Source organism: Stomoxys calcitrans, chromosome 3, assembly GCF_963082655.1.
Source record: "Stomoxys calcitrans chromosome 3, idStoCalc2.1, whole genome shotgun sequence".
NCBI classification, from domain to species: domain Eukaryota; kingdom Metazoa; phylum Arthropoda; class Insecta; order Diptera; family Muscidae; genus Stomoxys; species Stomoxys calcitrans.
In genome coordinates, this window is record NC_081554.1 from 31174446 (window position 1) to 31202278 (window position 27833).

Here is a 27833-nt window from a genome sequence, read left to right on the forward strand (position 1 = left end):
TTCGTCAATGGTGTTGCCCATAGATGATGGTGTTGGGTTTGTCTCCTCCTTTAGGTAGCTTCGCCTACAGATGGACGGCAGGTATTGTTTAACGCTACGCTACGTGGTTAGTTCTAGACTGCCAGCAGTGTTGGTTGTGGTGGTGGTGGTGGTGGTGGTGGTGGTGGTGGTGGTGGTGGTGGTAATGGTGATGAGACCACAACAATACATAACTAGAATGTCGAGTACATAGGAAATGCTTTTCAAGCAGTAATTGTAAGCGGTTTATATGGCAAAAGCTCATTTCCTTTGCCTTTGCGACGTTGCAAATTCCACCAAACACAATTTTATACGATTTGAAAAGAAGAACTAGGAAGACAGAGAACACAACGCTTTATACGTCAGTATGACATGTGACCATAGAGAGATGTATTAAGGTTTTAAGTCTACCATGGACAAAAGCGCACAGAAAGCGGATTGTCTAGATGCATGGAATGAAGGAAAAATGTAAAGAAATAACGGAATTTTCCATTTGATGGGGAGAAGAAAAAAATGAATAAATATATTAACCAAATATCAAATAAAAAAAAAAAACAAACAAAAATTAAAATTCTGTTTAAATTAAAAACCTGTTTAAATAAAAACATATCCATAAACATTTTTAAATCTTTTTATCGATACAAAAAAAAAACATCCGACCGAGTTCGAACAGTGTACCGTTGTTGGTGAAACTTTTTAGTGGAATTTTACTAAACTTTCAACAAATTTGGCGGACTTCATTAAAGAGATACTCCGGCTAAGAATTTTTTTTTGAAAATTTATACCCACCGCCGGGGATAGAGGGTATATTCATTAAGTCATTCCGTTTGCAACACATCGAAATATTAATTTCGGACCCTACAAAGTAGGTGTGTCCGTGTGTCTGTCCGTCTATCCGTCCGTCTGTCCGTCCGTCTGTTGTAATCACTCTACAGCCTTCGAAAATTGAGATATTAAGCTGAAATTTGGCACAGATACGTCTTTTTGATGCACGATGGTTAAGTTCTTGAACTGGCCAAATCGGACCAAATTTGGATATAGCTGCTATATAGACCGATCTGCCGATAAAGGGTCTAATGCCCATAAATGCTTTATTATTCATCCGATTTCGCTGAAATTTGAAACAATGAGTAGTTGTAGGCCTCCCGACATCAAATTCAAATATGGTCCATATCGGACTATATTTAGATATAGCTGCCATATTGACCGATCTGCCGATAAAGGGTCTGAAGCCTATAAAATCTTTATTTATGACAAGATTTTGCTGAAATTTAAAAAAAGAGGGTAATTTTAACCCTCCTGACATCTGACCTAAATATGAATCAAATCGGACTATATTTAGGTATAGCTGCCATATAGACCGATCTCCAGATAAAGGGTGTGAAGGCCATAAAAGCTTTATTTTTTAACCGATTTCGCTGAAATTTGAAACACAGGGTTATTTTAAGCCTCCTAATATCTGACCTAAATATAGATCAAATCGGACTATATTTAGGTATAGCTGTCATATAGACCGATCTGCCGATAAAGGGTCTGAAGCCCATAAAAGCTTTATTTTTTAACCGACTGCGCTGAAATTTGAAACAGAGGGTTATTTTAACCCTCCCGACATCTGACCTAAATATGGACCAAATCGAACTGTATTTAGGTATATCTGCCATATAGACCGATCTCCAGATAAAGGGTCTGAAAAAAGCTTTATTTTTTAACCGATTTCGCTGAAATTTAAAATAGTAAGTAGTTTTACGCCTCCTAACATAGGACCTTAAAATGGTTCAGATCGGATTATATTTAGATATAGCTGCCATATAGACTGATCACCCGATAAAGGGTCTGAAGCCAATAAAAGCTTTATTTATTACCCGATTTCGCTGAAATTTGAAAAAGTGAGTTACTCTAATCCTCCCGACATCTCACCTTAATATGGTTCATATCGGACTGTATTTAGATATAGCTGCCATATAGACCGATCTCCCGGTAAAGGGTCTGAAGCACATAAAAGCTTTATTTTTTAACCGATTTCTCTGAAATTTAAAACAGTAAGTAGTTTGACGCCTCCTAACATAGGACCTAAATATGGTTCAGATCGGACTATATTTAGATATAGCTGACATGTAGACCGATCTCCCGGTAAAGGGTCTGAAGCCCATAAAAGCTTTATTTTTTAACCGATTTCGCTGAAATTTAAAACAGTAAGTAGTTTTAGGCCTCCCGAGATTTGACCTTAATATGGTTTATATCAGACTATATATAGATATAGCTGCCATATAGACCGATCTCCCGATAAAGGGTCTGAAACCCATAAAAGCTTTATTTTTTAACCGATTTCGCTGAAATTTGAAACAGTGAGTTATTATAATCCTCCCGGCATAGCTGCCATATAGACTGATCTGCAGATAAAGGGTCTAATGCGCCTAAATGCTTTATTTTTCATCCGATTTTGCTGAAATTTAAAACAGAGGGTTACTTTAAGCCACCTGACATCTGACCTAAATATGGATTAAATCGGACTATATTTAGGTATAGCTGCCATATAGACCGATCTCCAGATAAAGGGTCTAAGCCCATAAAAGCTTTATTTATTACCCGATTTTGCTGAAATTTAAAACAGCAAGTAGTTTTAGGCCACCCGCCATCTGACCCAAATATGGTAAAGATCGAACTTTATTTAGATCTTGCTGTCATATAGACCAATGTGCCGATTAAGGGTCTGAAGCTCATAAAAGCTTTATTTATTACCCTATTTTATTGAAATTTGAAATACACAATACAACAGATAAATATAAACACAAAATTCAATAGTTTCATTCATTGGACCACTCAATGTCCGTGCCGAATTTGGGTGCATAAGTTATAAAAGGTGATTTTTTTGAGGTTAGGATTTTCATGCATTAGTATTTGACAGATCACGTGGGATTTCAGACATGGTGTCAAAGAGAAAGATGCTCAGTATGCTTTGACATTTCATCATGAATAACGAGCAACGCTTGCAAATCATTGAATTTTATTACCAAAATCAGTGTTCGGTTCGAAATGTGTTCAAATTTTGACAAATTTTGTTCAGCGATGAGGCTCATTTCTGGTTGAATGGCTACGTAAATAAGCAAAATTGCCGCATTTGGAGTGAAGAGCAACCAGAAGCCGTTCAAGAACTGCCCATGCATCCCGAAAAATGCACTGTTTGGTGTGGTTTGTACGCTGGTGGAATCATTGGACCGTATTTTTTCAAAGATGCTGTTGGACGCAACGTTACGGTGAATGAACACATTTCGAACCGAACACTGATTTTGGTAATAAAATTCAATGATTTGCAAGCGTTGCTCGTTAGTAAGTCTATTCATGATGAAATGTCAAAGCATACTGAGCATCTTTCTCTTTGACACCATGTCTGAAATCCCACGTGATCTGTCAAATACTAATGCATGAAAATCCTAACCTCAAAAAAATCACCCTTTACAATTTTCACCGGATTGTGACGAAAGGGGGTTTACATATATACCCAAGGTGGTTGGTATCCAAAGTTCGGCCTGGCCGAACTTAATGGCTTTTTAAAAGGAATGGCTTAGGGGCGAACAACGAGTTATGGCGTTCTCAATCTTGCCAGCGAGTCCGAACAGAGTACCACAGAATCGAAGAGTTTGATATAAAGTTTCAAAAAATGTTGCCAACTTTAGTGAATGAAATATTTGGAGCCCACCGTGGTGCAGAGGTTAGCATGTCCGCTTATGACGCCGAACGCGTAGATTCAATTCCCAGCATGACCATCAACAAAATTTTCAGCGGTGGTTATCCCCTTTCTAATGCTGGCTTCATTTGTAAGGTATCCTGCCATGTTAAAACTTCTCTTCCAAGTAGAGTCACAATGCGGCACGCCGTTCGTACTCGGCATAAGAAAGGAGGCCCCTTATCATTGAGCTTAAACTTTAATTGGACTGCACTCATTGATAAGAGAGAAGTCTCCCCTGTTGCTTTATGGAATGTTCATGGAAAATTTTGTTGTATTGAAAGAAATAGGTCCGTCTGTTACAATTTTTCAATTTTTTTTTTAAGAAGTTTTGAATTCAGAAGTTTCAAGAGCCTTATACCGCACTGCGGCATTCTCAATCTTATAATCTTTTATTAGCATAAATATATAAATATGTATGATTATCATTATCATTTTAAAATTAAAATTAATTTCAATTTAACGTTCATTAGTGAACATTATTTTCTATGTATGTCACTCTATCTGTTTGAATGAGTCTTCATTTTTGTCTTCTCTGAAACAAAGCGAGATGACTCAAACACTTCACAACTAATAAAATTAATCGGTAGTTAAAATTTTTATTTTTATTTTGGCAAATTAAACCAGAAACAACAAGTCATCAAAATACAAATTTTATGACCATTTTTTTTTTGTTGTTATGACATTAATAAACTGAAATGAAAATATATAGTAATTTTTTGCAACAATAATATTTTGAAAATTTCAACAACAACAACAGTTATAAAAAAATTTATTTTAATCAAAAACATCTTTAAATGTGATTTACAAAAATATTGTGTCACTAAATGTATTGTATAACGTAATGCTGCTTTACAATTTTCTCGCCATTTCCAGCCACTTAGGTAAGCTACAAAAATATTTCATACTACGATATATCTATGTATAAGAGTTCTATGTTTAAGTGTTCTGCATCTGTTGTTCAGAGTATCGGACGAATTCAATCCCAGGAGCTGCCTCTATTTGGACAACAAAGAGGCAATACTTGTATTGACCGAATCAGGCCGCAGCAAATTGTGAGATACTTAAACTTCGATTTGAAGAATGGATGTTCCAGACTTCTAATATCCGCAGATGTATCTGACGAAACCTCAGTGTTTGGTAAAAAGACCGATACCATCTCATCTGTACAATTTGATGACAAGACCGATCGTTTTTCCTCTTTGCGTAGATCTTCTTTGGCAAAATCACTTGAATTTTAAAGAAGAACCGCCTTGTTCCTACTGTTTATTGAAAACTTTGGTTCTTCAGATAATTAATTCAGAAATCGCTATATTGCGCCCCGGACATAATAGCTGGCCAGACCAAGCACTCAATTTTAATCCAATAACAACACATCAGACATTCAAAAGACTGCAGCCGCCTGGTGATCAGCTTATCTTCAAGACTAAAAGCGAGGTCCAGAATATTGTGGGTACAGTTGCCTTTGCTCATGACACTTAAGACAGCTTGGTGATGACAGATATCGGCAGAGGAAAAAATACTGTATACCTAGGAACATGTGAAATGGGATTTGAAGGACTTTTCGGATCGGCAAGACTGCTTTCAGATTTTTAAGCTTCAATCTGGTATCAACGCTGATTTAATATATTTAAGAATCAACGTTTAGCTAATATATACGACTTTGATCAGGAGCAACATTGGAATTAGCCCAGAAGGAAGAGATTCCAATGAAGATCGTATGGAATCTGACGAATTGTTTAGATCCCGAAGCCATACCTGTGAGACTAGACACCTCAATCTCAAAGAAAAATCTATGCAGCGAAGGAAAATCCTACAATGAGAAGAATAGCGAAAGGGCGGAAGAAAATCATACGACGTTTGAAGAGCAAAGAAGCGGAAGAAAATCCTACGATGAATAGAAGAACAAAGCAGCGGAAAAAATCTTATGAAGAATAGAAGAGCGAATAATAAGAAAAACTCCTTCAAAGTAAGAAGGAGCGGAAAAAACTCCTAGAACGAAGAGGACAACCAGCAGTGGAAGAAAATCCAACGATGAATAGAAGAACGAATCAGCGAAAAAAATTCTACGACGAATAGACGAACAAAGCAGCGATAGAAAATCCTACGACGACCAGAAAAACGAATCAGGGGAAAAGATCCTTAGGTAAATAGAAAAGCGAATCATAGAAGAAAATCCTACGACGAGAAGAAGAACAAAGCAGCGTTAGAAAATGCAACGAAGCGAAAAATAACGAAGGAGCGAATGAAATCCTACGATGAAAAGAAGAGCGAGGCAGGGGGAAAAATTCTATTAAGAGTAGAAGAGCGTATCATAAGGAAAAATCCTAAAAGTACAAGAGAGTGGAAAAAAATCCTAGAACAGAGAGAAAAACGAAGCAATGGAATAAAATCCAACAACGAATAGAAGAACGATGTAGTGAAAGACAATTTTATAACAAATGGAAGAAGCGAAGCAGCAAAGGAATTCTGCGACGAAAAACAGAACGAAGCAGTGAAAGAAATCCTTAGATGAAAAGAAGAACGAATTAGCGAAAGAAAATTTTATGACAAAAAGCAAAACGAAGCATCCGAAGAAAATGCTACGATGAATAGAAGAACGAAGCAGCGGAGGAAGTTCCCACGGTGAATGGAATAGCAAATTATAGAAAAAACCCTACGACGAAGAGAAGAACGAAATGGCGATAGAAAATGCAGCGACGAGAAGAATAACGAAGGAGTAGAAAAAAATCCTACAATGAAAAGAAGAGTGAATCGTCAGAAAAATGTCATACGACGAATGGAAGAACAACAATTCTACGATAATTAGAAGAACGAAGAAGCGAAAGAAAATGCTATGACGAAAAGAAGAGCGAATCATCGGAAAAAATCCTACGATGAAGAGAAGAACGAAGCAGCGAAAGATAATTCTATCTAACGACGAGTAGAAAAACGAAGAATGATAAAGCGTATTAAATGCTAAAAAGAAGAGATGAAGTAGCGTAAAAATTATACAAAGAACAAAGCAGTAGAAAACAAGCAAAGCGTGCTAAGTTGGCCAAGTTTTATACGTTATAAGTATAGACGTCTCAATCATAATGTCCGTCATGACAGGTCTTTGTCTGATCGGAAAACATGTTGAGAGACTGAAGGTTGATAATAATGACTTTTGCAGAAGCTGTGAGGACGTCGAGGAAGAAGAGACTATAGAACATCTGCTGCCTGAAAAACTTTGTTTGAACGGCTATTTGATTGAATAAAGCTCAAGTTGTGCTCTAAAGCATCTGCGAAGGGTGCCACTTCTTTCTCAACTGTCACTTGATGGATAAGGAAACTCTGACAACTTTAGGCGGAATGTTTTCTTGATGTATTAGTCAAACGAGTCACATATGCCATGAAAAATTGGCCGTAAGGGTCCACAGAACTGCATAGTTGGCCTATGGGAGGTTTGCAGAAAGAAACTATTCCATGGAGAAAGTCTCTAAATATTACACTTCATAGAGAAAGATATGGCTGTAGGCATACACCTTACCATGTAATTGGTTTTTTCCCCGATCTAATTGAATTTCGAGAAGTCTTGCTGGCAATGAATTACTAAGACTTAGTTAAGAAACCAGAAGTGTGAGTTGAAAAAGGCTCACAACACATATTGGGTGGACTTCTTTATTTTCATCGAACAGTCATCCGAAGCGTTTAGATTAGATTGAAGTTTAGGTTGCAAGATTTAATCCATCCCATGCCTGTAAGACAAATGCCTTATCTGGCAATGGGCTTGTTGTAAGTTCTAACAAACGAAATCTTGAGATGGCAGTGAACTATGAGATTTTGTCATTACTCCTTAATTCTTGTCCATCCTGTGCACCTTAATTGGTTCAAGTAAATAAGTAATGAACATTTTTAGCTCTTTGAAGAGGAATCCGAATCCTTTTGAATGTATTGAAGTAGTAGATGCAATATTCAAACTGGCCCTTGCCTTAGCGTTCGTAAACCTAAGCCAGTGAACAACTTGTGTTGCACTCTAGATAATTAAAAAGAACTTTTACGTCATTCATATTCAATGTTCAGTGTTTGACTTTTCACAGTCTGGTTGTCCCCATATGATCTTTACTGTTATTTCGACCGCTTCTTACTTCCACCGTGGCAACTGTGCGTTTCTGAACGATGGTCCATCTTATCGTACTACAAGACACCAAAAGATTTTCCTCCCATTCATTAAGTTAAAAACTCTGGAGAGGTTAACCGATACATATCTCAGGGCGATGTTTCCTAACTATCTCCTTTCCCGAAACAATACGCTTATAACAAGGGTAGGCATACTGGAACAGTCTTCCATTATCTTGAGAAGGCTCTCTCGCTAACAAAGTTTAATTCAAGACATTAAGGATTCTTTTATTGCCTACTATTATGTTATATGGTTGTTGTTGTTATAGCAGTGCGTTGTACACTAAGGCAACAGCCCTTACCGATGAAGTTCTTTATCGGGTCAACTAGGTACGTACAACCGGCTGCCATGGTAGTTATTCTATATGGTGTTATCAGATGGTGGACGGCATTTCGAAACCCCATATACAATTGAACACACGGTCAAATCCAAAGGACGAACAATTTTCCATATTTTTTGTTTGTTCTATATACATTTGCATTGCCGAATACTATGGTAAAACAAAATTCACCAGTTTTTCTAATTCTTTCTTTACCAAGCACATGCATGATTTATTTCGTTTTATTTGCACATTTGTTTGATATAAATTATTAAATATTTCCATTTCATATATCCAAACCATAGAAAATTTATTGAAATATTTCCGTTTGTGACCTGAGTGCGGTTTGAGTTGTGCCCGTCGAGGCAATCAAGCCAGAAAGTAATAAATTTTTAAAAATCCCACATTTTTCTCTTGAGCATTGTGTCACATTGTGCAAGCACACCGATGAGGGTAGCAAAACAACAATAAGCATGCATAAATAATTGTTGAAAATATGCAATTAAATATTGCATTTTAAATAACAATAAATAAATGAAAAGAAATACAACAAAAAATGTTTTGTAGAAAAACTCAAAATGTTCAATTGAAGCCGGTGGTTTGGCCGCCCCCAAATGCAAAGCATTGAATGAGAGTTTACGTATGTATCCCCCCACTGTGTTTGTGTGTGTTGGCTTAGGTTTTTGTGACAAAAAACCAATCAATTTGTTGCATATGAATACAGGTTAATATAGATGTTAGAGGGGAAATCGTATAAGGCCAGGTAAAGGGCCCTTGAGAAAAAGACTTCTTAAAACATGAGAGTAAACCAGTAAAAGCGTGCTAAGTTCGGCCGGGCCGAATCTTGAGAACCCACCACCATGATTTCGGCTAAAATATGGGAGCTATATCTGGTTACAGGCCAATTTGGACCGTACTTCGCACAGTTGTTCAGAGTCATAACAGAACACTGTCTGCAAAATTTCAGCCAAATTGGATAAAATTGGAAGCTTGCAGGAGCTCGAGAAATCAAATCGGGAGATCGGTTTATATGAGAGCTATATCAGGTTATAGACCGATTTAGACCGTACTTGGCACAGAACTTTATGAGCAAAATTTTAACCAAAACGGAAAAAAATTGCCGTTCCAGGGGCTCAAGAAGTGAAATCGGGAAAACTGTTTAATAGAAGCTATATCAGAAGCTATATCAGGTTATAGACCGATTTAAACCGTACTTGGCACAGTACTTGGAAGTCATAACATAACACTATGTGCAAAATTTCAGCCAAATCGGATGAAAATTGTAGCTTCCAGGGGCTTAAGAAGCCAAATCGGGAGATCGGTTTATATGGGAGCTATATCAGGTTCTCGACCGAATCGGACCGTACTTTACACAGTTGTTGGAAGTCACAATAAAACACTACATGCCAAATGTCAGCCAAATCGGACAAAAAGTGCGACTTGAAAGGACTTAAGAAGTCAAATCGGGAGATCGGCTTATATGGGAGCTATATCAGATTATAGACGGATTTTGACCGTACTTAACACAGTTGTTGGAAGTCTTAACAGAACACTTTATGCAAAATTTTAGCCCAATGGGACAAAAATTGCGGCATGTAAAGACTCAAGAAGTCAAATCGGAAGATCGGCTTATATGGGAGCTATATCAGATTATAGACGGATTTTGACCGTACTTAACACAGTTGTTGGAAGTCTTAACAGAACACTTTATGCAAAATTTCAGCAAAATCGGACAAAAATTGCGGCTTGTAAGGACTCAAGAAGTCAAATCGGGATATAGGTTTACGTGGGAGCTATATCAGGTTATAGACCGATTTGGACCATACTTGGCACAATTGTTGGAAGTCTTAACAGAACACTATATGCAAAATTTCAACAAAATCGGACAAAAATTGAGAATGTAAGGGCTCAAGAAGTCAAATCGGGCGATCGGTTTATATGGAAGCTATATCAGGTTATAGAACGATTTGAACTGTACTTTGCACAGTTGTTGGAAGTCTTAACAGAACACTATATGCAAAATTTGAGACAAATCGGACAAAAATTTGCCGTATGTAAGGACTCAAGAAGTCAAATCGGTATATATGGGATCTATATCTAAATCTTAACCGATATGGCCCATTTGCAAACCTCAACGACCTACATTAGCAGTAAGTATCTGTGACAAATTTCATGTGGCTGGCTTTACGCGTTCGACCGCTATCGTGATTTCGATAGATGGACGGACATGGCTAGATCGACTCAGAACGTTGAGACGATCAAAAATATATATCCTTTATGGGGTCTCAGACGAATATGTCGAGGTGTTGGATATTATTTAGCATTTTATAGTTGTAAATGAATTCTTTAGCAAGTGATTTTAGAAAATATTAGGTGAGAAAATGCTAAAAATTATTTTTTTTTTATTTAAAATAAAAAAAAATTGTTAACAGTACTCTGTTAATCACTTAACATAGCTCTGTTAAAATGTCAGGTTTGTGTCTTGGCTAAGTTATATTCAAATTTATCTTCACGGGCATGCAAGAGTATTGAAACAGCAAAGAAGAACACTTCACTCCAGATGCTTCAGATTTTGTGATATTTAGATTTCTGATTTTCCCAACATTTAAATAAGGCCTCATATCATGCCTTCAAATTGTCGTATTTTCTTGCATACCAATAATGCCATGACATATACACACACATTACTCCAACACATTTGAAATCTTGAATTTAGAATTGAGAAAAGTTTCCAATGACCATTGAGACAGACGGTGGTGGCATATGAGCTAACGCTTGCTGGCAGGTACTATATGGCATCGTTAGCGAGATATACATATATAATAAAATTTAGATTTATTATGGCCCCCAGAGAATTTTATTACGGTAATGGGAAACCATAAATGTATGTGGATGCTGCCTCAACAAACCACCAATACGGGTAATACAAATAGAATGTGAATTTGTTGTTGTTTTTTTCTTCATTTCTTCTTTAAATATGGCATTTTCCATGGCGGCATTATGTATGGTATGTGTAGGTCTTTGATAAGCATATAAAAATACCATACAATGGAAATCTATTGTTAAGCTAATGCATGGCAGCAGCAGTAACAAATGCAATGTGCGGAGGATTACTCAAAGAAAAAAAAAACATAGAAATAAATAAAACAAAAGTCTCTTAAATCATAGCAAACAAATCCCATGAATTATTCAAACAAATTATAGAAATTTTAAAAGGAATTTCTTTAATTTCATATAAAAAAAAATATGTCGCAGTAGCCATTGGTAGTAATGGGGTGTAAACGCAGGGGGAAGACGAAAAAAATCAATTTGATTTAGTTGGAGAACAAAAGACAAGTAAAAACGACGGACCGAACTGAGGATACCCGCCCCTCGTATATATATTAACCATATTTCCTATATCAAAATATGGTCCGATTTAAACCACACTAAGTACAGATGTCGAGGTTTTCAGCAAAATCGGACAATAAATAAGCTATCTATGGACCCAAGACCTTAAATAGAGAAGCCGGTATCCATGACGGATTTATCCAAAGATTGCCCGACCTTGACCATACTCAGCAGAGATGTCGAGAATTCTAAAATAACTCGCTGTGTCAAATTTTAGCGAAATTGGGAAATATTGTAAATGCGTCCTTTATGGACCCGATACCTTAAATCGGCAGATTGGTATAAACGGCAGCTATATCCAAATATAGTAGGATCTTGACCATACTTAGCACGGATAACGAGGGTCCTAACACAACTCTCTATGGTAGATTTCAGTGAAATCGGGCAATAAATGCGCTTTCCATGGGCCAATGACTTTAAATAGGGAAATCGGTAAACCCAAATATTGTTCGATCTTGACCATGCTCGGTACAGATATCAAGGGTCCTTACATAACTCGCTGTGCTAGATTTTAGCTAAATCGGGCAAAAAATGTGCTTTCTACGGCCCAAAGACCTTAAATTGGGAAATCGGTATATAAGACAGCTATATCCAAATATTGTCCGATCTTGACCATACTTGGTACAGATGTCAAGGGTCCTTACATAATTCGCTGTGCAAGATTTCGGCAAAATCAGGCAATAAATGCGCTTTCTATGGGCCAAAGACCTTAAATTGGGAAATCGGTAAACCCAAATATTGTTCGATCTTGACCATGCTCGGTACAGCTATCAAGGGTCCTTACATAACTCGCTGTGCTAGATTTTAGCTACATCGGGCAAAAAATGTGCTTTCTACGGCCCAAAGACCTTAAATTGGGAAATCGGTATATAAGACAGCTATATCCAAATATTGTCCGATCTTGACCATACTTGGTACAGATGTCAAGGGTCGTTACATAACTCGCTGCGTCAAATTTCAGCAAAATCGGGTAATAAATACAGATTTTATGGGCAAAAGATCTCAAATCAACAGATCGGCCTTAATGGGGCCTACATCAAAACATGGTCCGATCCAGACCATACTCAATAGAGATATCGAGGGTCCTCATGCAACTTGTTGAGTCCAATTTCATCGAATTGAGGCAATAAATACGGATTTTAGGGGCAAAAAATCTCAAATCAGCAAATTGGCCCCCATGGCTATATCCAAATATAGTCCGATCCAGACAATACTTAATAGAGATATAGAGGGTCCTAAGGCAGCTCGTTAAGTCCAATTTCAGCGAATTGAGGCAATAAATACGGATTTTAGGGGCAAAAGATCTCAAATCAACAGATCGGCCTTAATGGGGCCTACATCCAAACATGGTCCGATCTAGACCATACTCAATAGAGATATCGAGGGTCCTAAGGCAGCTCGTTGAGTCCAATTTCAGCGAATTGAGGCAATAAATATGGATTTTAGGGGCAAAAGATCTCAAATCAGCAGATCGGCCTTAATGGGGCCTACATCCAAACATGGTCCGATCTAGACCATACTCAATAGAGATATCGAGGGTTCTAAGGCAGCTCGTTGAGTCCAATTTCAGCGAATTGAGGCAATAAATATGGATTTTAGGGGCAAAAGATCTCAAATCAGCAGATCGGCCTTAATGGGGGCTATATCCAAATATAGTCCGATCTAGACCATACTCAATAGAAATATCGAGGGTCCTAAGGCAGCTCGTTGGGTTCAATTTCAGCGAATTGAGGCAATAAATATAGATTTTAGGGGCAAAAGATCTCAAATCAGCAGATCGGCCTTAATGGGGGCTATATCCAAATATAGTCCGATCCAGATCATACTCAATAGAGATATCTAGCTTGTTGAGTCCAATTTCAGCGAATTGAGGCAATAAATACGACTTTAATGGGCTCAAGACCTTAGGTTAGGTTGAAAAGAGGGTGCAGATATTAATCTGCCCCTTGCCACTATGGAAATACACCTAAGTCTAAGTAATCGGCTTGTTGTGCACTCTAAAAATTTAAAAGTAACCTCGAAAAGGAAAATCTATGTTAAGAATTCCGTGATACTCACAAAATCCTTAATTGTTTTCCATGCCAAGCTCCTAAGTTGGTTCACGTCTGGCATTGTTTGCCCACCTAAGTGCCGGTATTTGTTAGACGCGAAACCCGAACAATGACAAAGGAAATATTCCAACGTCTTATCATCTTCTCCGCATGCTCTACACATGAATCCGAACGGCGTGCGACCCCTTCTTTGGGGAGAAGTTTTTACATGACATCTATGCATGGCATAGAACCTCACAAATGCCGCCAGCATAAGGAGGGGAAAACCACTGCAGAAAAATTATTTCGGATGTCTTCGCTAGGATTCGTACCCAGGCGCTCATCTTCATAGGCGGACATGCTTACCTCTGCGCCACGGTGGCCCCCTGGAATATATGGCAGTTATCTAAATATAGTCCGAAATAGACCATACTCAAAAGGAATTTTCTCAAAAGTTCTTTTTTATGGGAAATTTTGACAAAAATTTTCCTTTTATAGGAAATTTTGTCAAAAATTCCCTTTTATAGGAAATTTGATCAAAAATTACATTATACAGGACTATGACTAGAATTCCTTTTTAATAAGAATTTTGGACAAAAATTTCTTTTTATAAATTTTTTTTCAAAAAATTCCATTTAAAATAAAAAAATCTTTTGTGGGAAATTTGTCAAAAAAATTTTATGAGAATTTTTATTAATAATTCCTTTTTATAGCATATCTTGCCGAAGAATCGCTTTATTAGGAAATTTTTTTAAAAAATTCCCCTATATGGGAAATTCTGTAGAATATTCCCTTTTGTAGGAAATTTTTTCAAATAATCCCTTTTAGAGGAAAATGTGTTCAAAATTCATATTTTATAATAAATTTTGTCAAAGATACCATTTAAAAGGAATTTTGTCGAAAATTCCTTAAAAATATTTAATTCGCCATTATTATGGGAAATTTTGTTTAACTCTAATTTTTATGGGAAACTAGATGGACCGGGCCCGGTCCGGGCGTCCCCCAAACACATAGCCCCAAAATAGGTTATCAAATTCGTTTTCTAATCTCAAATACTTTTCATTTGAGCCACATATTGGCATGGTCGAAAATTTTCTTCCTTTTGGGGGTGTTTTGGGAAAGGGGTGATGCCCTAATACCTGGTCCTACATTTGGATATCAAATTCTACTCCCAAATAACTTTATTTGAGCCCCATATAGCGATGGTCATTAAAAAATTGCTGTTTGTGGGGTATTTTGGGAAAGGGGTAGACCCCCAGATTGGTCCCAGAAATGGGTATCAATTCTTGCTCTACCCCCCAAAACCTTTCATTTAAGCTCCACATTGACATGGTCGGTAAATAAGCCCGATTAAAATGAATATTTAGTTCCACTCTCTTTAAGAACCAAATTGTCTTGGCGAGCAAATACGTCCTATTTGGGGGTTGTTATGGTGGTGGGACGTCCCCTAAATAGTTGGTCCCTAATGTTGATATCAGATATGTGGTCTACTCCCAAATACCTTTAATTTGAGCCCCATATTTCCATAATCGGCAAACATGACCGTCTTGGGGGGGTGTTTTGGGGGAGGGGCGGCCACTCACTGAGTTGGCCTTGAAAATATATATCGGATTCGTATTCCACCTCAAAAACCCTCTTATTTGAGCCTCATATTGCAATAGTCAGCAAATACTTCCTATTTGGGTGGTGTTGTGGGGGTGGGGTGGCCCCATAGACACTTTTCCCGAATATTGATATCAGATTTGTGCTTTACTTCCAAAGACCTTTCATTTGAGCCCCATGTGGCTATGGTCGTAAATTTTTCCCCTTTGGAGGAGGTTTTTGGGGAGAGGCTGCCCCCCAAACACTTGGTCCCATATTTGGATATCAGATTCTAATTCTACACTCAAATACCTTTTATTTAAGACCCATATTCCCATGGTCACTAAATAAGTCCTGTTTGGGGGTGTTTTGGGGACGGGATCCAACCCCCCCCAGAAACATGATCCCGCATTTGGATATCATATTCGTATTCTACTCGCAAATACCCTTCATTTGAGTCCCATATTGCCATGATCGGTATATGTCCGATTTGGGGGTGTTTTGGGGGTTGGGTGGTGTTGTGGGGGTGGGGTGGCCCCATAGACACTTTTCCCGAATATTGATATCAGATTTGTGCTTTACTCCCAAATACCTTTCATTTGAGCCCCATGTGGAAATTGTCGTAAATGTGTCCCCTTTGGGGAGGTTTTTGGGGAGAGGCGGCCCCCAAAACTCTTGGTCTCATATTTGGATATCACATTCTAATTCTGCACTCAAATGCCTTTTATTTAAGCCCCATATTCCCATGGTCAGTAAAAAAGGCTTATTTGGGGGATGTTTTGGGGAATGGGTGGACCCCCAGAAACGTGGTCCCACATTTGGATATCAGATTCGTATTCTACTCGCAAATACCTTTCATTTGAGTCCTATATTGCCATGGTCGGTAAATATATCCGATTTAGGGGTGTTTTGGGGGTTGGGGTGGTCCCCCAGCGCTTGGTCCGACAATTGGATATCAGATACGATTTCTTATCCTAAATACCTTTCATTTGAGTCCCATATTGTCGTGATTGGTGTAAATATATGTTTGGTAGGTTTTAGGGTGGGGCAGCCCCCCTAGGTACCCCATCCGAAATTTGGATACCAAATTTTTGTTTTTAGGGTACTATATGCAAATGCAAATTTTGCCCATGAACATTTCACTAGGAAACAGGGGCAAACTTCTCACATATCAATGAGTGCAGTCCGATTCAAGTTTAAGCTCAATGATAAGGGACCTCCTTTTTATAGCCGAGTCCGAACGGCGTGCCGCAGGGCGACACCTCTTTGGAGAGAAGTTTTACATGGCATAGTACCTCACAAATGTTGCCAGCATTAGGAGGGGAAAACCACCGCTGAAAATTTTTTCTAATGGGCTCGCCAGGATTCGAACCTAGGCGTTCAGTGTCATAGGCGGACATGCTAATCTCTGCGCTACGGCGGCCTCCGGTACTATATGAGTGCACACAAAATTTCGCTTAAATCGCACCACCCATCTCCGAGATCTGGCGTTTCTGATAAGTAAGGGGGGTAAGGGGGAGGGTCCGCCTCCCCTTCAGATATCAAAAAATGTAGTACCCTATTTTCACCACGGGATCATTATGCACCATCTGTGAAAATTTCAAGAAAAATCTGTTCAGCCGTTTCTAAGTCTATAAGGAACACACAAACAAACAAACAAACACAAATTGATTTTTATATATAAAGAAAATTATCTTAGAAAATTTTTACAAGACAGTGGTAAGGCAGGCCCCTTTATGATTTGAAGCTATGTGAACATCTATAGTTTAATAAAACCTATGAACAAAGAAGAAAACTCTAAGCTTACGAATTTTCGAATTTTTCTATAAACCCTTTTTTTATCCATACTTTGCCCACGCCCTTAATGCTCACATAATTTGCATTTTCTCTTTAACCGGAAGCTCATAACTCCACAATGACACGTTTTCTCTATGGCAGCATTATAACCCCCAGGCGTTGGCGATTCGCTTTTGATTTTCTGAAATTAATCGTTTGTTTTCCAATTTGTGACATGTGTTTGATACACAAACATGCACCGCAGTTATCACAACTGCACTCGTGGTCGTCATCGATGTTGTGCCATTGGACGCTAGATAACTCTATTCCAGTATGCACACATTTGGACGATTGTCTATGGTCGTTGGCCAATAAAACTGTCTACCACAGTCTGATTGTCTGATTTATGTTTACAATTGAAAACTCATTAAAGATTTAATTAAAACTACCAAACTTAAATGAGAAAAGAAAAAATAAAAAGTAAACTTTTGTGATGATGATGTGGGCGTCTCAAAGTAGGTTTTTCAGTTCAGTTTGTTTAAGGTATCTTTTTTCGGCTTTCGTTTCATTTTTTTCAGACTATGTGGGTAACATTGTTATGTGGGTGTCTGTCTTTGATGTAAAGTCGATAGACGTTTATTTAGTTTTTTTTTGTTTTCAAACGGAAAACACACACACAGACATACAAAAATAGGGGTCAAGTTAGAAATAAGAAAAATTGATTGCTACCAAAAAAATGCCGGTTGACAGTAGTTGTTGTTGTTGGTGGGTTTATGGAAAATAACCTAAAATAGGGGACATTTGATGCCATTGAAGGTTCTGCTTCATATTGTTGTTGCAGTGTATGTGGTAATTAATGCTTATAAAAGTCAATTGCGTTTGACTTCTGAAGAGGGCAAAGAGTAAGTCTTGAGTTTTTTTCTGAATGATTGAATGTTTAGCCCACCTACATGCGAGTAAATTTTATTACTTCCATTTCACATCAAATCTTAGGAAAAATTGGAATTGTGTTTCAAGTTGCTTTCAAAGGTTAGAAGGTACAGAAAAAATGACATAAGTGAATTTGATCAAATTGGCTCTTTTATAAAAAATTGTGTAAAAATTTTACTTCCATAACAGGTTAAGATGTTTTTTTTAGGAAAATTTTTAAAAAATACTTTTTATGGGAAGTTTTTACCAAAAAACGGTATTTTATCAGAAAAAAAAACCTCTTTATAGGAAATTTTGTCAAAACTACCATTCATATGAAACTTGTCCAAAACTTCAATACATAAAAAATTTCGCCAAAACTTCCTTGTATACGAAATTTTGTCAAAAAAAAATTTTTTTTTCAAGAAAATTGTATCAAAAATTCAATGTAAAGGGAAATTTTTTCCAAAACTCCTTTTTAAGGGGAATTTGGTTAAAAATTCCGTTTATCGGAATTTCTTTTTTTGAAAATTACTTGGTATAGAATATTTTGTCGAATAGAAAATTTTGAATAGAGGATATTTTGGTGAAAACTTTTTCAAAAATTCTTTTAAATGAGAAATTTGTACAAATTGGCCTTTTTATAGGAACTTGGGCCAAAAAATCCTATTTATAAGAAATGTTGTAAAAATTTTACTTTTATGGGAAATTTTGTAAAATTTTTAATTCAATTACTTTACTTTAAGGCGCCTCGGTAGCCGAGTTGGTAGTGCACCCAGATTGCCAGTGTTGGCTGTTGGTTTTTAATTTTGTTTCTAACTACGCATAAGAAAGGATTGACTAATAAGACCCAACGTTTCACTCAAAGGGCAAGCTTCTACCACTGCACTGCCCACTAATTTGCAATGACCCTTTGCTAAAGGGCTCATCAGATTGCTATGTCACCAAAAGATTACATGCTTATACCTAAATCATGTAATCTTTTGGTGACATAACAATCTGATGAGCCCTCTGACAAAGGGCCAAATCGCGATCATTGCATCCCGCTACCAATAAATTTAACACACTATTGGGTTGCCCAAAAAGTAATTGCGGATTTTTCATATAGTCGGCGTTGACAAATTTTTCACAGCTTGTGACTCTGTAATTGCATTCTTTCTTCTGTCAGTTATCAGCTGTTACTTTTAGCTTGCTTTAGAAAAAAAGTGTAAAAAAAATATATATGATTAAAGTTCATTCTAAGTTTTATTAAAAATGCATTTACTTTCTTTTAAAAAAATCCGCAATTACTTTTTGGGCAACCCAATATATAATACCCTCTACCACAGTGATGGTATAGGGTATAAAGATTCCATTTTATAGTAAATTCCTTTTATCGCCATTTTTAATCCAAAAATTTCCTTTGTAAGGAAATTTTCTTTTATGGGAAATTCAGCAAATGAGGAAGAATATTGAATGGTTTGTTGCTTCTTTTTAATATCCTATAACAATTTTCCAATTCCATCTCTACCACCAGTCCCATTAATTCTGGAGTTGTTTCATTTAAAAATAAATTTTCATAAATTTTTATTACAAACGGCATGAATACAGCACAGGAAATTGAAAATTGTCCATTGCCAGCTCCATCCAATACCATTATGGCAAATGATGACATTGTTGGTGTGGTGAAAGCCTCTATTACAGACCATCCAAAAATTCGAATAATTGCCTTTCTGTGTTATTTGTCATTTTAATGTTGCACAAAATGTTGCCAATGATGATATTAATTAAATCTTTATGCACTCTCTGCCCCATTGTAATGCAACAAAAGAAGAAAAAAGTTTGGCGACATCAATGTATTTTTGTTGATGCATTTCATCTTTTTTGTCTGTTGCAGTTGCAGTTGCAGTTGCTACAAGCGCGAAACAACAAAACTGTGGTTATGCGACTGCTGGCGTTAAAATTAAAAAATAACAGAGAAAAAACAACGTTGCACTTGTTTTGCTGCAAGCCATGACAAATAAAACATTGTTGATATGGAATTAATCATTTCAGGCATAACCGACATGAATTAAGGCAAATTAACTGTAGTCATTGAATCAGTGGCGAGAGACAACCCACAACAAACAGGCTGGCAGACTAAAAGAGTGAAGAGGTATGTATGATGCATTCATTCAAAGGCAGCACATGAAGGCAGTTTAAGTTGTTAATCATTTAAAGAAAAAGAAAAAAAAAAGCATTTCAAAAAAGCTCAAACTTTTTATGCTTTGGTTTGTTTGAGAGATTTTTTTTGCGATAGACTATCTTTAGAGTCATAACGAAGCAAAGAAAATCTTTACTTGAAAATTGTATGGAAGAGTTATATGATGCCCTCAATTTAAGAAACCTATTAAGTATTTATTTTAAACAAATTTTAGTTTACCTTAATGTCTGTACATACAAACTTTGGAACAAGATTATTACCTGCAATGGAAAAAGACAAATATATATTAGATATAAATGCTAAATCATAAAGTCAAAGGAGAAAAAAAGGATTTTATAGAGCATTACATAAATCATGAATATTTTTTTTTCTACTCTACAATCCCTAATCTCCAACTAATAAAACTGTCACTTAATTAATAAGTAAAAAGGCGTAAAGTTCAGCCGGGCCGAACTTTGGATACCCATGTAAACCACCCACCGTCATTCGTCAATCGGTGAAATATATTGGGTTGCCCAAAAAGTAATTGCGGATTTTTCATATAGTCGGCGTTGACAAATTTTTTCACAGCTTGTGACTCTGTAATTGCATTCTTTCTTCCGTCAGTTATCAGCTGTTACTTTTAGCTTGCTTTAGAAAAAAGTGTAAAAAAAGTATATTTGATTAAAGTTCATTCTAAGTTTTATTAAAAATGCATTTACTTTCTTTTAAAAAATCCGCAATTACTTTTTGGGCAACCCAATACATACAGGGTGGCTGATGAATATTGCTACAATGATGAATATTGCTACATTTTTTTTTCGGTGTATGGAATACATTTTTCTTTTATTCATGTTAAATTAAATTATTAAATTAATTATTAAATTATTATTAATTAAATTAATTAATTAATTAATTAAATTAATTATTAAATTATTATTATTAAATAGAAAAAAAGTTATTACATTTTTTTTTGGTAGCGGCTTTATGCGGCCTTATGCCCCATAGCAGCTATATCGAAAAATGTTCCAATTTGACCGACTTTAAAAGATAACACTTATATTAAAATTTAGTCAGACGTTAATTTTGCATACCTATTGAAATACCGAATAGAACCTTATACCATTTTCTTACGATGGTACGAAAATTGTGGCTTCAATAGCCTTAAAAGTCGAAACGCATAAAAGATATATAGGGGAGCTTTATCTAAAACGATTTTGATGAAAATTTGCACACGTATGGAGATTTCAAGAAACTGTAGGCCACCGTAGCGCAGAGGTCAGCATGTCCGCCTATGACGCTGAACGCCTGGGTTCGAATCCTGGCGAGACCATCAGGAAAAATTTTTAGCGGTGGTTTTCCCCTCCCAATGCTGGCAAAATTTGTGAGGTACTATGCCATGTAAAACTTCTCTCCAAAGAGGTGTCGCACTGCGGCACGCCGTTAAGGCTCGGCTATAAAAAGGAGGCCTCTCATCATTGAGCTTAAAACTTGAATCGGACTGCACTCATTGCTGAGAAGTTTGCCCCTGTTCCTTAATGGAATGTTCATGGGCAAAATTTGCAATTTGCATTGAGATGTCAATTAAACCATCTTATGAAAAATTTTATAGAGATCGGACACACATATGAGGATGTTGAATTAAACGGTCCATGCCAAATATTGTAAAGATCGGACCAAAATTGTGGCTTCTACAGCCTTAAAAGGCCATATCGGATGAAAAATATATATAGCATCTATATCTAAATCTCTACCGATTTTTATGGAACTTTGCGGACATATGAGGACGTTGAATAAAACGCTCCATGCCAAATTTTGTAGAGATCGGATCAAAATTGTGGCCTCTACAGCCTAGGAGCTGTATCTAAATCTGGACCGATTTTTATGGAACTTTGCACACATATGAGGATGTTGAATAAAACGCTCCATGCCAAATTTTGTAAAGATCGGATCAAAATTGTGCCTGCTACAGCTTTAAAAGACCATATCGAATATAAATCCGATCCAATTATAATGAAATTTTGCACACATATTGGGACGTCACAAAAAGCACTTTGTGTCAAAATTTTGTAAAGATCGGATCTAAATTGTACCTTCTACAGCCTTAATAGATCAAATCGGACGAAAGTTATATAAACGGGAGCCATATCTAAATCTGAACCGATTTAAAGAAATTTTGCACACTTATTGGGACCTCACAAAAAAACACTTCGTGCTCAATGTTGTAGAGATTGTACCAAAATTGTGGCTCCTACAGCTTTAAAAGGGCATATCGGATGAAAGATATATATAAGGGAACTATATCTAAAGCTGGACTAATGTCAATAAAATTTTGCAAGCATTTTGGGTCGTTAAAAAAAAAACACTTCGTGCCAAATTTTGTAAGAATCGGACCAAAATTGTGGCTTCTATAGCTTTAAAAGGGCACATCGGATGAAAGATATATATGGAAGCTGTATCTAAATCTGGACCGATTTTTTCTTGGACCAAAAAAGACACTTATGCAAAATTTTGTGAAAATCAGACAACAAATGCGACCTGTACCTTGATTACAAGAATACCTGGACAGACAGACAGACGGACATAGTTAAATCGAATCAGAAAGTGATTCTAAGCCGATCTGTATACTTATCGATGGGTCTAGCTCTTCTCCTTCTTAGCGTTGCAAACAAATGCATAAATCTATAATACCCTGTACCACAGTAGTGGTGTAGGGTATAAAAATAAACCGATCTGAATTCAGAGAAAACGGATTATCAATGCACCGTTTATGGGGCCAAGACTTAAAATCGAAATATCGGTCTATAGGGCAGCTATATCCAAATATGGACCGATTTGGGTCAAGTGGCAGAAAAATGTCAAAACACAACTCACTGTTGCAAATTTCGGCGACATCGGACAATAAATGCGCCTTATTTGGGCCCAAAACCTTAAATCGAGAGATCGGTCTATATGGTAGCTATATCCAAATCTGGACCGATGTGAGCCGAATTGAAATAGAATGTCGAAGGCCTTAACTTAACTTACTGTCCCAAATTTCAGCAAAGCGGATAATAAATGTGGCTTTTATGGGCTTAAGACCCTTAGCGGATCGGTCTATATGGCAGCTATATATAAATATGGACCGATCTGAACCAAATTAAAAAAGAATATCTAAGGGCCGACCATCAAGTGTCCCAAAATACTTGGTGTCACATTTGACAGCTCTTACACATTATCATTCCAAAATAATTGGAAAGGAATGATCTTCCGCAACTGTTCTTCCCTAAAGAGTGAACACGCTTTTACTCTAGTATCTCAAACAAATCCCTTATCTTGGTTATACTTTTTAAATTGTATATACAATTCAAAATTCAATGTTAAGGATTTGCATATACTCCCATATACCATTGATACCTTGGATCCCTTATAAGGCATATACTAAAGATACATATGTTTGTGTATTCATTTGTAGTTGTTTTTCTTTCTTATACAGAATTCCCCTTATAAAAAATCCTCCTTAAATTCAAGGTTAACATTAACTACAACATTCACGCGCTTCAGATTCATACATACTTATCCACCTCCAAACACTCTTCATAGTTATTTATTTTATTTTTGTTTTTATAGATTTTCTTTTCTTTTTTTCTCCCTTAAGTGTTTCTTTTTAATATTATTCTTCCCACTCGGTTGTTGTTGCTATGGTTTCAACTTAAAAGATATTGGTGAAGGAAAAAACACACTTCTCCTTCGAAAAACAATACATGCTGTATGCTGAACTTAACTCCCTACAAAGAATTTGAAAATTCCGTTGTTCCAGCTCAGAGGGGGATTAAGCGCATCTTTGACATGGCATTTGCTGGAAAAATTGGAAGGCGAATTAAATGAATACTTGGCAAGATTATCTTCCATTGGCGGTTTGCTGCCTACCCTTACTCTGACACTAAAAAACGATGTTTTTCAACTTCTTTAAATTTGAGGAGTATGAAGGTTTTTTTTATAAATTCTGAGTAAGAAGAACGAGGCATAATTAAGAATACAAGACAACGGGGAGTAAACTACAGAACGGAACATTTGATTAGTAATGTAGTATTTTTATACCCACCACCGAAGGATGGGGGTATATTCATTTTGTCATTCCATTTGCAACACATCGAAATATCCATTTTCGACCCTATAAAGTATATATATTCTTGATCAGCGTATAAATCTAAGACGATCTAGACATGTCCGTCCGTCTGTCTGTTGAAATCACGCTACAGTCTTTAAAAATAGAGATATTGAGCTGAAACTTTGCACAGATTCTTTTTTTTTGTCCGTAAGCAGTTTAAGTTCGAAGATGGGCTATATTGGACTATATCTTGATATAGACCCCATATAGACCGATCGGCCGATTTAGGGTCTTAGGCCCATTTATTATCCGATTTTGTTGAAATTTGAGGCAGTGAGTTCGATTTAGGGTTTCAGGCCCATAAAAGCCACATTTATTACCAAATTTTGCTGAAAATTAGGCCAGTGAGTTGTATTAGGCCCTTCGACATCCTTCGTCAATTTGGCCCAGATTTGGATATAGCTGCCATATAGACCGATTCTCCGATTTAGGGTCATAGGCCCCTAAAAGCCACATTTATTACCCGATTTTGCTGAAATTTGGGACAGAGAGTTGTCTTAGGCCATTCCACAATTTTTTTTTAAATTTGGCCCTGATCGGTTCCGATTTGGATATAGCTGCTATATAGAGCGATCCGCCGATTTAGTGTCTTAGGCCCATAAAAGCCACACTTATTATCCGATTTTGCTGAAATTTGGGACAGTGAGTTATGTTTGGCCCCTTGATATACTTCTGCAATATGGCAAAGATCAGTAAAGATTTGGATATAGCTGCCATATAGACCGATCTCTCGGTTTTAGGTTTTGGGGCCATAAAAGTAGCATTTATTGTCGGATGTCGCCGAAATTTGGGACAGTGAGTTAAGTTAAGCCCCTCGACATATTTCTGCAATATGGCACAGATCGGTTTAGATTGGGATATAGCTGCCATATAGACCGATTCTCCGATTTAGGGTCATAGGCCCCTAAAAGCCACATTTATTACCCGATTTTGCTGAAATTTGGGACAGAGAGTTGTCTTAGGCCATTCCACAATTTTTTTTCAATTTGGCCCTGATCGGTTCAGATTTGGATATAGCTGCTATATAGACCGATCCGCCGATTTAGTGTCTTAGGCCCATAAAAGCCACACTTATTATCCGATTTTGCTGAAATTTGGGACAGTGAGTTATGTTTGGCCCCTTGATATACTTCTACAATATGGCAAAGATCAGTAAAGATTTGGATATAGCTGCCATATAGACCGATCTCTCGGTTTTAGGTTTTGGGGCCATAAAAGGAGCATTTATTGTCGGATGTCGCTAAAATTTGAGACGGTGAGTTAAGTTAAGCCCCTCGACATATTTCTGCAATATGGCACAGATCGGTTTAGATTGGGATAAAGCTGTCATATAAACCGATCTCTCGATTTAAGGTTTTGGGCCCATAAAAGCCACATTTATTACCAGATTTTGCTGAAATTTGGGACAGTGAGTTAAGTTAAGCCCTTCGATATATTTCTGCAATATGGCACAGATCGGTTTAGATTTGGATATAGCTGTCATATAGACCGATCTCTCGATTTAAGGTTTTGTGCTCATAAAAAGCGCATTTATTGTTCGATGTCGCCGAAATTTGGGACAATGAGTTATGTTAAACCCTTCGATATTCGTCTTCAATTGGGCTCAGTTAGGTTTAGATTTGAATACAGCTGCCTTGTAGGCCGATTTCTCGATTTAAGCTTTTGGTCCCATAAAAGGCGCATTTATTGTCCGATTTGGGACAGTGAGTTGTGTTAGGCTCTTTGACATGTTTCTGCAACTTGGGCCAAATCGGTTCAGATTTGGATACAGCTGCCATATAGACCGATATCTCGATTTAAAGTCTTGGCCCCATAAAAGGCGCATTTATAATCCGATGTCACTGAAGTTTGGCACAGTGACTTATGTCAGGTTTTCCTACATCCGTGTTGTATATGGTTTAGATTGGTTTAGTTTTAGATATAGCTACTAAAAAGACCAATATTTTGTTATACACAATTGAACAATGACTTGTACTTATTAGTATTTGGCCCAAATCGGAACATATTTCGACATAACTGCTATGGGACATAAGGTATGCAATTTTCCCCAGATTTTCATGAAAGGTGGTTTACATTTATACCCGAGGTGGTGGGTACCCAAAATTCGGCCCGGCCGAACTTATCGTCTTTCTACTTGTTCTTCCATAATATGTCACCTGGATTTAAAGAACGTGCGTTAGTTTTTGAATGAGAAGAACATGATTGCGAAGAAGAGAAAAGGACAAATAAGAAATCAACTTTCATACTAACACAAGTTAATGCAACCAAAAAAAAGGAACTTTTTGGTCAGAAAAAAATAGATTCCGTACCAATTTAAGCTAGTTTTTCCTGTTATTTATTGCCTTTTGCTGTAAAGTGCATAACACGAAATGTTGACATATTGAAGTAGTTACAAATATAGGCTTTAAAAGTCATTTAACAAACTGGCGCCCAACGTGGGGCATGTTCTCATTATGTTGTCTCACTCTGCTTCGCACATTTTAATCTTAATAATTAAGCCTTTTAAACTGTTTCTTTTTACATACTCGTTTCCACGTGTTTTTTTGCTCAAGATAAAATGATTCATATTTTCATTTTCGATTTATATGCTCTATGAGATCCATGCAAGGAAGATTTTATTTCCTTAAAAAGAATAATATATACCAACTACAGATTTTTTTTTTCATTTTATTTTGTATGTTGTTTTGTTTCGCTTTCATCTTTGCGAATACAAAAATTTTAATGAGTTTTTGTCTGTTTATTGTTTGAGTGAAAAATACAAAATATACAGTATTTCCTGGGGCTTTGCATTAACAGACTGTAGAACATATGAACTGGACCCTAACATTATTTTCTTGCAATGATTAAATCTTTGCCGTTTCCCTTCGGGAGATATCTCCCCACGTTTTTTTTTTTTTTTTCTGAAAAATCAATCTTTTTTTTATTGTTGCAAAATAAGTATTCTCTGGTCCCATGTTCCCATATTCATACATTTTAGCTTTCTTATGATTTTTTTCTTACATTGCCTTCTACTCTTAACGAACCGTTTATACAGCCACCAAGCCGCTACAAAGCAAAAAGAACCCCTTCACAAAACCATGAATGGTATCGTTTGTGCTATTATTTTAAACTCTTGTTTTATGATTTTCGGATATGATAGACTGTTAATGAAATGGACTGTTATTATAAACAAATACTCAAGTCAATTTGACAAAGGATTCGCACTAATACAATGGTATTACAAATTTTGTTAATTAGCAACAATTGCAAAATGTACCCATGAACATTCCATTAAGGCACAGTGGCAAACTTCTCACTACTCAAGCTGATTTCGAAATATATAAATTTTCGCTAATTTGGGACTCATCACATAATGCTTAACTTGGCTTATCTGGTAATTGTATAATTCCCACTTATTGAACATTTTAATGGCTTTAATTACTCAATAATTACCCATTACCAAATCTTCCTATCATTTGGAAACTATTGTTGTATTCATCAAGCGGAAGAGAGTATTCGATTGCACTTCTATAGAGTATTTCGTAAATCTTTTTGTAATTTGAAACTTTGTTTGTCCATTGCAACAACAAATGGTATTGATGTGAATCTGTTGTCTGATTTTCACTGAAATGCGGTTTCACATCTTATCGTAATT

The 27833-nt window shown here is 36.6% G+C and overlaps 1 protein-coding gene across 6 annotated transcripts in view; it reads right to left on the reverse strand.

Moving 5' to 3' along the window:
- Positions 1-27833, reverse strand: part of LOC106090588 (protein split ends) — a 327322-nt gene that overhangs the window by 121436 nt on the left and 178053 nt on the right. Inside the window, exon 2 of one of the 6 annotated variants that reach the window (XM_059365850.1) lies at positions 20290-20330. The exons of the other annotated variants lie outside the window; for them this stretch is intronic. The gene's annotated coding sequence lies outside the window, so the exon portion shown is untranslated. The remainder of the gene's footprint in view (positions 1-20289; positions 20331-27833) is intronic. 6 annotated transcript variants of the gene reach the window in all.